Below are 13,616 nucleotides of genomic sequence, written 5' to 3'. Positions count from 1 at the left end.
TGTGTCGCGAAAGCCAGGGAACAGGTTTTTCTCCGACGTGGAACGAATAAAAACCCTGTTTTCTGTTTTAAGCCGAACAGAGAAGCCCAAATGGCACCGACCCTCCTCCGTCTCGTAAAACACGGGTAACACCCCATTCTCATTTTGAAAACGAAGGATGTGGAATTGTCTGGTAGCAGCAACTGATTGATTGGCTGACTGCTATAGTCCACGTTGATCATTGACCGTCCCAATCATAACGAGGAACACATTTTTCTCATTCATTATCACATTTCTTTTCATTTATTATGATTAGAAAGGTAATCATATATTTTATTCGATTCTTTAATAATCATAAATTTTTTTCTCTTCTTTTTATAATAAAATAATAATAATAAATTTTATTTTATAAAAATATATTTTTTAAATTAAAAAAATTGAAATGACTCTATTCTTTTTTGAACTACTTTAGCCCACAATAAGATACCCGGATTATCAATTTAAAGGATCGGATTAGGAAACCTTCCTTGGAAGCATAATACTTCCACCTCGAGAGTACAATGCATCTACCTCGAGAGCACAATACTTCGACCTCGGGGTCATCTCAGAGTCACCTCAAAGCTACCGTGAATCTACCTCGAAGATACTTCGAACAATCATATGTACATGTGTCTCGATCACGTCAGGATGACTAAGACGTCAACAATATTTTCCTATAACATTGTACGAATCTTATGTTTGGTGCAATAAGCCAACATGGGCATTAGTGACTTGATCATTAAAGAAAAAATTATCGAGAATACCCCCAACCTAATTCTACAGGTTCATGCTCTATAAATAGTGACTTGAACTGAGATTAACTAGGACAATTAAAAGATATACTAATATATTGGTGTTAGAGAGAATGTCATCAAGATGTCTCAAAAAAAACTTTGTGAGATCGTTCAAGCTGAACCATGAAGAGTCTAATAAGTCGAATGAACAGGAGGGTCCGAATTCGATTGTGTTGAATGCCCCACTATCAAACCCACCAATCTCAATCATCCCAAGGCCAATCTAGCCTAGACCCGCTCCCCCAACCGTTCAACTACTCGATCCTTTACTCTTTCATTGATTATTCTAAGATTCAATGGTTAATCCACTACTTGCTCAACCTATTGCTCCACCAGCTCAAATTATAACCATAGCCACTAAAATATTTTATAGTCTAATTAAGCAAGCCTAATTCGTGACAAAAGTGTTCTAATACATATCTCCTTACTTTCTACAATTAGTCCATTTAGCATAACATGGTGCACACTCGACTCTACACACTCCCTAGTTCTTAGCTCCAATGCCACCATTAGCTCTAGCCCCCAATCTAATCATATATCATATCCTCTACAGTTGACCTGTCTTAAGAAAATAATTTTCCAAATCATTCCTCTCATGATCTGCTCAACCATCTTCCTCAAAAATTAGAGGGGCTGAAAGAATTAATCACTTAAGTTTAACTCTTCGAGATGAACTAATGGCCCAAGGATACAAGAAAAAAAAGATAAGACAAGTAAAGCAACATAAAGTCAATCCGGTCACCATTCGTTAAGAATATTATTAAGGAACTGATCTCACAAGGATTTAGAATGCCAGCCTTAAAGCTTTACAAAGGGAGCTTTGACTCCACTGAGCATATAGTTCCTTTTACCTCCTAAATGATATTGCTCGGGATGATAGAATTTCTCATGTATCACACTTTCCTGATAACTCACAAAGGGGTAATAAGAGAGTAGTTCTCCAAGCTATATCTAAAATTAATTTTTCCCTTCGGACAACTTACTAAGGAGTTCGAGCTCAACTTTATCATATATAAGTTAGAAACCTACAACCTCCCTCTTGGCCATAAGGTCGATGGACAAATAATCACTAGCCAATTATATCAAATGGTTCAATGACGAAGACAAGTGGCAAACCCGAATTCATTCATTCTGAACAATGCTTATATTCATAGCATCTAACTTTCAAAAAAATTTTACTTGATCAATACGCAATATCATGCCACATTCTCTTAGTTGCTATAAGATGCCAACTTATATATAGTAGTAGAATCCATGGTTACCGAAAGGACAAGCTTAGAACCCTAGAATGCCATCAAAGAAGAAAGAAGCTCGTAGTCAAATAATCTACAGTGACCCTACAATTACAAGCTGAGAGGGGATCAAGTTCCCCCTCATAGGGAATTTACATCATTGAACACCGTTGAATCTCGTATTTTGATGATGAAACTACTTGATATATGTTTATGATTTAATCTGCGTTTTGAGTGACGCAGGATGCTTCGATCAGGATGAGACAATTAAAGCAGGAAAATCATGTTGTGCCGGAGGAACATGTCAGAAGATTAGACGTCGGGCCGGTAGATCGGTCGACGTATCGACAGAAGGCTCCGGGCCGTGGACTCGGGCATCGGGCCAAGAAGAGCGGGTATTGTGCCAAGGATATCGGAGTTGCGGAGTCAACTGGTCGATTGGGCAATAGGCTGCAGGAGAGGACGATGCGCCGAAGAATCGGACGAAGCGTCGAGAGACCAATGACATGCCGGACAACTTGGTTAAATTGCTTAGGATTAATTGTCTCGGTCGAAGATTTGTTTTAAGTGTGCAGGATTAACTACGATGAAAGTTAGACAAGCAGCAGGAGTTGCGCCGGAGTCAAGTTCATGATCACGTTGGGAGTTCGAGAGTTCGACGGAAGTTCGGACGGTCGTCGGAGGTTCTGCGGGAACAGTTCCGAGAAGTCCAGAAGCTTGCCAAGCGAAGCTCGTCGGAACTCGCCAAGTGGATCGTCGCAAGTCCAGGAGTTTGCCGGAAGTCCGCAGGAGGATCACCGAGGGTTCATCGGATGATCGACGGAAGTTCGCCGGAAACTCGCTGGAAGAAGCGATTGACGCACCGAAGCAAAGCTGCAGAAATTGTCTTAGATTTAATCGTAGTTAGCACGTTGATTAAGTTGGAAATGGGAGGTGATCCCATTAGCTTAATCCAGGGGCAATTGGGCCCCTGAAAAACTGAAATTGGGCCGAATTGAGCTAACCATTCGGACCCTGATTGCACCAGGAGGTGCAACCGCCCAAGCCAAGAGGTGGCACCGCCTGGGCTAAGTCTCCCAGGGAGACTGGGCGGTGCAACCGCTCCAGCCAGGAGGTAGCACCGCCTGGGCTCAGTCTCCGAGCGAGACTGGGCGGTGCAACCTCCCCTGACAGAGGTAGCACCGCCTGGGCTCGGTCTTCGAGCTCTGGCAGGAGAGGTGCAACCGCCTCAGTCAGGAGGTGGCACCGCCTGGGGCTCAGTCTCCGAGCCAGACTCAGGCGGTGCAACCGCCCCTGACAGAGAGGTGCAACCGCCTGGGCTCAGTCTCCGAGCTCTGCCAGGCGGTGCAACCTCTCCAGTCAGGAGGTGCAACCGCCTGGTCCCGGAATTCCGGGATTTGATCATTTTGAGCTCCAAATTTGAACTGGGTTGGGGCCTATAAATACCCCACCCATTCAGCACAGAAAGAGCAAGAGACCTACACCGAAATCTTGATCTTCTTTGTGATTCTTAAGCTCAAAATTGTTGAAAAGCCTTTAAGTTCTCCTCCTTCTGTTCTTCAAAGTCTTGAGTTGTAAAGAGAGGAGAGAAAGGTTCTGTAAGGGTTGTCTCCTGATCCCGTCAAAAGGAGTGAAACTGTAAAAGGGCAGTTGGCCTTCGCCTATTGAAGGAAGGCCTCTAGTTGACGTCGGTGACCTCGTCGGTGGAGGAAGCCAAAAGTGGAGTAGGTCAAGACTGACCGAACCACTCTAAATCTCTGGTTTGCTTTTACTTTGAGCACTTTATCATTACTGCAAACCTCCTACATAGCTACTGCCCTCTGCGTTTTTACGAACAAGTCTTTAAGTTCTGATTTTTTCGAATATGCATTCAGACGTAAATCGGTGTTTTCGTACGATCTTTACATTGCAGTTTACGTTTACGTTCTGATTCCATTTATAACTACAAACTGTCTTCTGTGCTTTTACGAACGAGTTTCTAAGTTCAGATCTTTCTAAAACTGCGCAAATTGCGTTTAGACGTAAAACTACGTTTAGACGTAAAACTGCGTTTAGACGTAAAACTGTGTTTAGACGTAAACTTCGCAAACTGTGTTTAGACGCAAACTACGTTTAGACGTAAACTGAGTTTAGACGCAAACTGCGTTTAGGCGCAAACTGCGTTTAGGCGCAAACTGTGTTTAGACGCAAACTGCGTTTAGACGTAAACTGCGTTTAGACGTAAAACTGCGTTTAGACGCAAACTGCGTTTAGACACAAACTGCATTTAGACGCAAACTGAGTTTAGACGCAAACTGCATTTAGACGCAAACTGCGTAAACTGCGCTTAATCTTAAGATCGGCTTTTACATCGAAATCGCTTTTATTGAACAAACGCAGCTTTCGTTTTTAATCGCTGAAAGATTTCCGCTGCACTAATTCACCCCCCCCCCCCCTCTTAGTGCTCTCGATCCTAACAATTGGTATCAGAGCGGGGTATTTCTCATTTCGGATTTACACCCGAGAGAAATGGCTCTTCAAGAGGGCTTTTCGGTCTTTCGTCCACCGTTCTTTAACGGATTGGACTATACTTATTGGAAAACTCGAATGAGAGTTTTCTTGATTTCTCTAAATCTAGATTTATGGAATATCGTTGAAAACAGTTTTCAACTTCCCTCTAAACCGACGAACGAATGGTCGGATTTGGAGAAGAAGTATTTCTCTTTAAACGCAAAGGCTATGAATGCCTTATTTTGCGCTTTGGACAAAAATGAGTTCAATCGGATTTCTACGTGCGAAACAGCTTTTGACATTTGGCGAACACTTGAAATCACGCACGAGGGAACTAGTAGTGTCAAAGACTCGAAAGTTAACTTTTTATTGCATGATTTCGAGCTTTTTCGAATGCAACCAAGCGAGACTATAGGCGACATGTACACCCGTTTCACGGATGTCGTCAATAGTTTAAGAGCTCTTGGAAAATGTTTTTCGGACTTTGAACTCGTAAACAAGATTTTGCGTTCTCTTTCTAAGAAGTGGGATTCAAAAGTAACTGCAATACAAGAAGCTAAAAACCTAAACAACTTACCACTTGAAGAACTAATTGGTTCATTGATGACATATGAAATGGTGCACAATGCACATGATGAACATGTTGAACACAATCACCTTCCAAAGAACAGGAAGGATTTGGAACTCTGGACAAATGAATGCCACTTGAGCGATGACTCAAGTGATGAGGACAATGATGAACAAAACAACCTTCCAAAGAACAGGAAGGATTTGGGGCATAGAACATTTGAAGACCACTCGAGCATAAGCTCAAGTGATGGTGAACTTAAACTACAAATGAAACGAAAATTAAAAAGCAAAAAGAATCGAACTACTTGCTTTAAACGCAAGAAGAAGAACAAAAATTGGGATGAATCGAGCTCCTCCGAAGAAGAGAAAGTCAACAAAAGCAAGGCGACAAACTACGCCTTAACAGCCTACAATGATGAGGTAATCGAAATCCCCCTAATTTATTTTGAAATTACTTGATGCTTTCATGATGTATTTTTCTCTTTTAGTTTAGAATTAATTTTCTTAAAAATTACATGTTAAAAAAAAATTTATTATGATCATACTAAGTAATTTCGAAAATGATAATATTGCATATTTTATGATAAACAAATAAAATGATCTTGATTGAAAATATGAAATCATGGTTAAGAAGTAATAATGTGTATTACGTTGATTTCCATTGTTATTTCTCGATTTTGATTAAAGATCATGTTTGATTTGAAGAAATGCATAATGATGAAATTAAATATTTTGATTAACAATCTTATGCATGAGATTTTAAGCCGATGATAAGCATGTGTTATTCTCATGAGTATATTTGAAAAACTATGGCAAAAATATGCTCGAATGCATGAACGTGTTAAGATTATTTTTCGGACATTCTTGATTCAATGTTTAAAACACTTAATTGCCATGATGATTTTACACTATAACATGTTGGAAATTATATTTTTTGGATACATAAATTTTTATGATCATGAGCATGTTTTATCTTCATAATTGAACTTGAAAATCTATAGCAAAATCTTATCCGAATGCATGAAAGTACTAATTTCATTTTTGGATTCACTTAACAATTGGTATCCTAACAATCGGATTTTCTCATACACTTATGAAAAATATTTTTTCTAAAATGGATTTGATGAAATGATTCCTGCTTATAAATTCCATCTCGAAATATGAATGATAGTGTTTTTGCTAAAGAAAATAATTATTAAAATCATGATCTTGATAATTATAACATGAAGCTCTTTATAAATCAAGATCGTTCATTATGCTCCCTACATTTATCAAAAAGGAGTTCTTCAAATGAAATGCAACTTGTCTTTTGATTTCTTAGAATTCAATGAAGTGTCATTGATATCTTGAAACTTGGAATATTTTAAAATGTGATATTGATATGAATGTTTCAAGTTGCACTTTGTACTATATCTTTTCAAATGAATCATGAGCCTTGATATCATATATTTCATAATACAGAAATAACAAGATTTCTTCGCCTTGTATGTCTTGTGTGATGATTGTACATCAATTTACTTTATTAAGAATTATATGAATCTTGATCGTGAACTTGTTAAGAAGAATTGTAATGAACCATGAATCATATCTTTGGTATTCACGAATTGATCCTCATTGATATCTTTCATTGATATGATAAATTATCATCTCATGATATGTCGCATAATTATATCATGCCTTGCGATTGTATCATGTGATCGTTGCTGAATTTTCACATTGATATTCTTCATGACATGATTTCTTTGCATTGTTGTCCTGTATGCTTCATGTGATAATATGAATACATGAAACACTTATGATATGATTTTTATGCAATTCCTTGTATTCATGAAATGTTTATCTCATCACCTAATAATTCTTCTTGATATTCCTTATGTGAAGAGAAGAATACATGAAATATTCATTAATTTGTTTTGATATATACAAATAAGAAGTTTCAATCATGTATGGTAGGATATAATTTGACAAAATTGATACCATCATGATATATTTATGATGTGCAATTATGCATGCAATACTTATGCTTTCTAATTATGATGTGATGTATTGCATATGATGCAAATCATGATTTAAAATGCTATGAGTGCTAAGTTACACACTTTGAGAAAAAATTGCTATATTGAAACATTAATGTAATTATGAATGATGATATGAAATTATGCATGTAATACTTCAACCTATGATAACGATGCATGCAATGATATTCATGATGAAAAATTGTCTTGACATTCATGACTTGATTATTCATCCTTTGTCATGATTTTGAAATCATTGTAAAAGGAAAAAGAACTACAAAACTGCATTCTTCCTTTCTTTTTGACAATGACAAAGGGGGAGATAGCTAGCTTGTACAAGTCAAGAAGATGCAAAAACTTGATTGCTAGCTTGCCTATCTTAAGTAGCAAAGATTGCTAACTTGCTTATTTCAAGAAGAAAAATTGTCTTCTTGAACATCACTATCTTGAATATCTCAAGAAGCAAAACTTGCAATTTGCACATTGCAATAGGAAGCAAGAATCATGAGCTTACACAAGAAAGCTATCTTGCATTTGCTTTCGAAATTTTTGCTAGCTTATATATTGTGAAACTTGTATATCGTAAAAATTGCTAGCTTGTTGGTCTAAAGAGAAGCAAAAAGTTGCTATCTCAAAAGAAGCTAATGTGCTATCTTGCCTATCTCAAGAGGCAAAAATGCTAACTTGCGCATCTAGCAAAGTGAACAAAATTTTCAAGAAGCAAGAGTTGCCTTCTTGAACATCTCTAATTTGCTAGCTTGCATGATATAGAACTTGCTATCTTGAACATTACCAAAAGTGCTATCTTATATGCTATAAAACTTGCATATCTAAAACTTGATAGCATGAATGTTCTAAGCATGATGTAACACTTGCTAAATCTTATAGCTCCAAGATTGCATGATGATAAAACTTGATATTATGTTTTTCATGCAATGAGTTGAACCAATATCACACACACTTGATTGTGGTACTTCTCCTTTTTGTTGATGACAAAGGGGGAGAAGTATGTTGATGACATGACATGTGATGCATAAGTTTATGCATATGTTCATGTTGACGTGTTGCAAGTATTCATGATGAATATTGCAATGACTTGAATTCAGTTTGAATTCAAGGTTCTATCAATATGGCATATTGATAGGGGGAGTTTGTTTAAACTCCGGGAGTTAAGTTTAACTCCGTCATCAAGTGGTTGTCATCATCAAAAAGGGGAAGATTGTTGAATCTCGTATTTTGATGATGAAACTACTTGATATATGTTTATGATTTAATCTGCGTTTTGAGTGACGCAGGATGCTTCGATCAGGATGAGACAATTAAAGCAGGAAAATCATGTTGTGCCGGAGGAACATGTCAGAAGATTAGACGTCGGGCCGGTAGATCGGTCGACGTATCGACAGAAGGCTCCGGGCCGTGGACTCGGGCATCGGGCCAAGAAGAGCGGGTATTGTGCCAAGGATATCGGAGTTGCGGAGTCAACTGGCCGATTGGGCAATAGGCTACAGGAGAGGACGATGCGCCGAAGAATCGGACGAAGCGTCGAGAGACCAATGACATGCCGGACAACTTGGTTAAATTGCTTAGGATTAATTGTCTCGGTCGAAGATTTGTTTTAAGTGTGCAGGATTAACTACGATGAAAGTTAGACAAGCAGCAGGAGTTGCACCGGAGTCAAGTTCATGATCACGTTGGGAGTTCGAGAGTTCGACGGAAGTTCGGACGGTCGTCGGAGGTTCTGCGGGAACAGTTCCGAGAAGTCCAGAAGCTTGCCAAGCGAAGCTCGTCGGAACTCGCCAAGTGGATCGTCGCAAGTCCAGGAGTTTGCCGGAAGTCCACAGGAGGATCACCGAGGGTTCATCGGATGATCGACGGAAGTTCGCCGGAAACTCGCCGGAAGAAGCGATTGACGCACCGAAGCAAAGCTGCAGAAATTGTCTTAGATTTAATCGTAGTTAGCATGTTGATTAAGTTGGAAATGGGAGGTGATCCCATTAGCTTAATCCAGGGGCAATTGGGCCCCTGAAAAACTGAAATTGGGCCGAATAGAGCTAACCATTCGGACCCTGATTGCACCAGGAGGTGCAACCGCCCAAGCCAGGAGGTGGCACCGCCTGGGCTAAGTCTCCCAGGGAGACTGGGCGGTGCAACCGCTCCAGCCAGGAGGTAGCACCGCCTGGGCTCAATCTCCGAGCGAGATTGGGCGGTGCAACCTCCCCTGACAGAGGTAGCACCGCCTGGGCTCGGTCTTCGAGCTCTGGCAGGAGAGGTGCAACCGCCTCAGTCAGGAGGTGGCACCGCCTGGGGCTCAGTCTCCGAGCCAGACTCAGGCGGTGCAACCACCCCTAACAGAGAGGTGCAACCGCCTGGGGTCAGTCTCCGAGCTCTGCCAGGCGGTGCAACCTCTCCAGTCAGGAGGTGCAACCGCCTGATCCCGGAATTCCGGGATTTGATCGTTTTGAGCTCCAAATTTGAACTGGGTTGGGGCCTATAAATACCCCACCCATTCAGCACAGAAAGAGCAAGAGACCTACACCGAAATCTTGATCTTCTCTGTGATTCTTGAGCTCAAAATTGTTGAAAAGCCTTTAAGTTCTCCTCCTTCTGTTCTTCAAAGTCTTGAGTTGTAAAGAGAGGAGAGAAAGGTTCTGTAAGGGTTGTCTCCTGATCCCGTCAAAAGGAGTGAAACTGTAAAAGGGCAGTTGGCCTTCGCCTATTGAAGGAAGGCCTCTAGTTGACGTCGGTGACCTTGTCGGTGGAGGAAGCCAAAAGTGGAGTAGGTCAAGACTGACCGAACCACTCTAAATCTCTGGTTTGCTTTTACTTTAAGCACTTTATCATTACTGCAAACCTCCTACATAGCTACTGCCCTGTGCGTTTTTACGAACAAGTCTCTAAGTTCTGATTTTTCCGAATATGCATTCAGACGTAAATCGGTGTTTTCGTACGATATTTACATTGCAGTTTACGTTTACGTTCTGATTCCATTTATAACTGCAAACTGTCTTCTGTGCTTTTACGAACGAGTTTCTAAGTTCAGATCTTTCTAAAACTGCGCAAATTGCGTTTAGACGTAAAACTACGTTTAGACGTAAAACTGCGTTTAGACGTAAACTTCGCAAACTGTGTTTTGACGCAAACTGCGTTTAGACGTAAATTGAGTTTAGATGCAAACTGCGTTTAGGCGCAAACTGCGTTTAGACGTAAACTGCGTTTAGACGTAAAATTACGTTTAGACGCAAACTGCGTTTAGACGCAAACTGTGTTTAGACGCAAACTGCGTTTAGACGCAAACTGAGTTTAGACGCAAACTGAGTTTAGACGCAAACTGCGTTTAGACGCAAACTGCGTAAACTGTGCTTAATCTTAAGATCGGCTTTTACATCGAAATCACTTTTATTGAACAAACGCAGCTTTCGTTTTTAATCGCTGAAAGATTTCCGCTGCACTAATTCACCCCCCCCCCCCCCCCCCCCCCCCCTCTTAGTGCTCTCGATCCTAACAAACACTTCTTATAGGATCAAGTTCCCCCTCATAGGGAATTTACACCATTGAACACTTCTCATACTGAAGTGTCATATAAATAAGGGAGAATGACTTTGTGTAAGTTATTTTCTTCAAACTCCCCCCACCAAGTAAAATCATGCTAAGTTTTATCATTTCCACCGAGACAACAAATATGACACGGAGATAGCCATGACTTGATGCAACAAACAAAAGAAATCATTCATAAAGGACACATTAACTACTACCTTCATAGGGTTCATGAGACATCTCCAAGACCACGATGACCTATTGAAATAGATGAATGTGATTGTTGGAGGGCCTACATTAGGAGGTAGCAGCTCATTCTCTCTCTGAAGAATTGTGTACGGGAGCCATGTGCTAATAAGTTTCATCCAATTAGAAATCCTCTAATTGCGTTCAGAGAGGACGAGGCTGAGCATTTGGATCCGGACCATGACGATGCCCTAGCATCTCATTAAGAATTGTTAATGCATTAATGAAAAGGATCCTAGTAGATACGAGAAGCTTAGTTATATCCTATGCTAAGATACTTTTTAAAAGATCGATTTAAGTGTGAACGATTTATAGCATTGCAAAATAGTGATCATATAAATTATCATACTCAATTACATATTTTGGAAAGCATGTTTTGAATGATTTGATTATTATAAGCTACGAATGAATTAAATATGAATGTATATATTTTATAAGTATAAAAATATTATATATATATATATATATATATATGTGATGACATGCGATATGATAGTGCATATGTTTTCTATGATGTGCATTGTGGGGGGTACATATATATATTATAACGTACAGTGTAGGATTACACGTATGTATTATGATATGTGGTGTAGGAGTACACATATATATGATGACATGCGGTGTGGGAGTGCATACATATATTATGGCATATGGTGTGGGAGTGCACATGTATCTGACGTGATGTTGACAAACAGTATGGGAGTGTACATATATTTTATGATATGAGGTGTAAAAGTTAATGAATTTGTTATGCTTCCTATATGTGTAAATAAATATTTTAGATTATTTCGACGTAGAATTTTACTTCTTTATTATATTTATATGCTGTGTTGTAGGGTTGCTTACTAAAAAAGTCATAAGATGATATATTTATCATTAAATATCAAATGTCGATGATTTTAAAATATTATATACATGATATGATACATTCTTACTTAAATAAAGCTATAAGGGCTTATACTTACTGTGTGATTATTCACTATATACCTTATTTTATAGGTAAAGATACTAGTATCCCATCCAAATGATTGGGTTAAGAAGTGAGTACATGCGAGCTTATGCTAGAGTATAGATATGGATGATGACCGGTGGACATTTGTATGTGTATAACTTTTGAATATATTGTGTGAATATTTTTTTTATTAGAGTTTATAATTATATACAAGTGCGAAGATCATTATGTATAGAGGGAACCATATCATTTTGTTTAGTAAATTAGCATCTTTTATTTTTAAGATTGCTTACACTCCTGTTGATAACAATAAAAGAAGATATAGATAGAACTAAGAATAGAGTGTTACACCTTCATTGGAGGAGGAAGTATCAAAAACCAACACCAAAGGAACATCAAGATCAAAGATCCGCCTGACTCACACTTGGATGTACGGGATAACCCTGAGATGGATGACATTCAAACTTATAAGGAATGACAATGACAATTAAAGAGACTTAAGGATTTGAGAGTTTGAAGGTCCAAGGGCTCCTAACAAACGGCATGAAGAGGGTGAATGAGCAACCCTTCTTCTAATCGCCTCATCACTCGATGCTTCGGTTAATAGGCTACATTGTGACATACCATTGAGCAAGGTTAGGTGCCACAATCATTGCAATATTCCAAATCCCCAATGGCACAAGCAACCTATATGTGGATACCCTAGTGAGCACCACATCACCTTTGTGTTAGACAAATCAATAAAAATTAGATTAATCTAGATTCGATGGACATTCAAATCATCATGCCCATCGAGAATCAAAGCGAGAGCAACACACGCAGGTACACATGGTCGAGCCACACAAAATATACATCTACTCTTTTTGAGCTGAATAATCAAATACGTAATATATCCAAATGACCAAATGGTCAAACATGTATTTCAACAACACTTAACCTATAAGTTAAATATGAATTTTAATTGTGCATAGCCTACATGTCAAACATGTATCATAGTCGAACAACTAAATGCATAGCCTACCAGCCAAATATGCACTTTAATGACAACCTATGAGTTGAATGTGCATCTTGATGATACATGATAAACAAACTCACTATTAGAGTCAAAAACACCATCCGAAACGTTTCATGGCTCAATAGCTTTACGACCCAATAACCCAAAAGCGAGGGGCTAGTGATAGATAAAGAATGACATGATAGACACAATGACCACGCGACAATAAGTGGTCGACTAGTCGACCACCGTAGGCTATGTTGATCACATACGAACAATATATAATGATTGAATCGGGCAACACGTAACCACCACATACTGTACATGATTGAATGATCGACAGTTTGAATCTTATGATTGGTGTAGTTAACTAATGTGAGTGTGACATCACATCATGCCTCTGTCCAAAATATCGCATGTCCCCTTCTAGATGTGACCAACTCTAAGGTTACTTATAAAAGGAACCCGGGTATGCTCCCACATATTTTTTTATTCTTCGTATTAATCAATTAGTTCAATCGGACTATATCTAAAAATTGATTTGATCGTTAGAAAAATATTTATGGAGAATGGTCTCAACATAATTTTATAAGTTCGTTACTTTATAAATAATGATTTAAACCAAAACTAATTTAAAACGAATCTCAATTGGATCTTAAAAATAGAGCTCTGACAACCATAACCTACTCTAATAAAAATCAAATATGACCCACTCACTGCTTTATACGATGAAAACTCTGCTTTATGTTTTTGACTAGACAAGGGGCACCT

This window comes from Musa acuminata, chromosome BXJ1-3 (assembly GCF_036884655.1).
Source record: "Musa acuminata AAA Group cultivar baxijiao chromosome BXJ1-3, Cavendish_Baxijiao_AAA, whole genome shotgun sequence".
NCBI lineage: Eukaryota > Viridiplantae > Streptophyta > Magnoliopsida > Zingiberales > Musaceae > Musa > Musa acuminata.
This window is presented reverse-complemented; position numbering follows the sequence as displayed.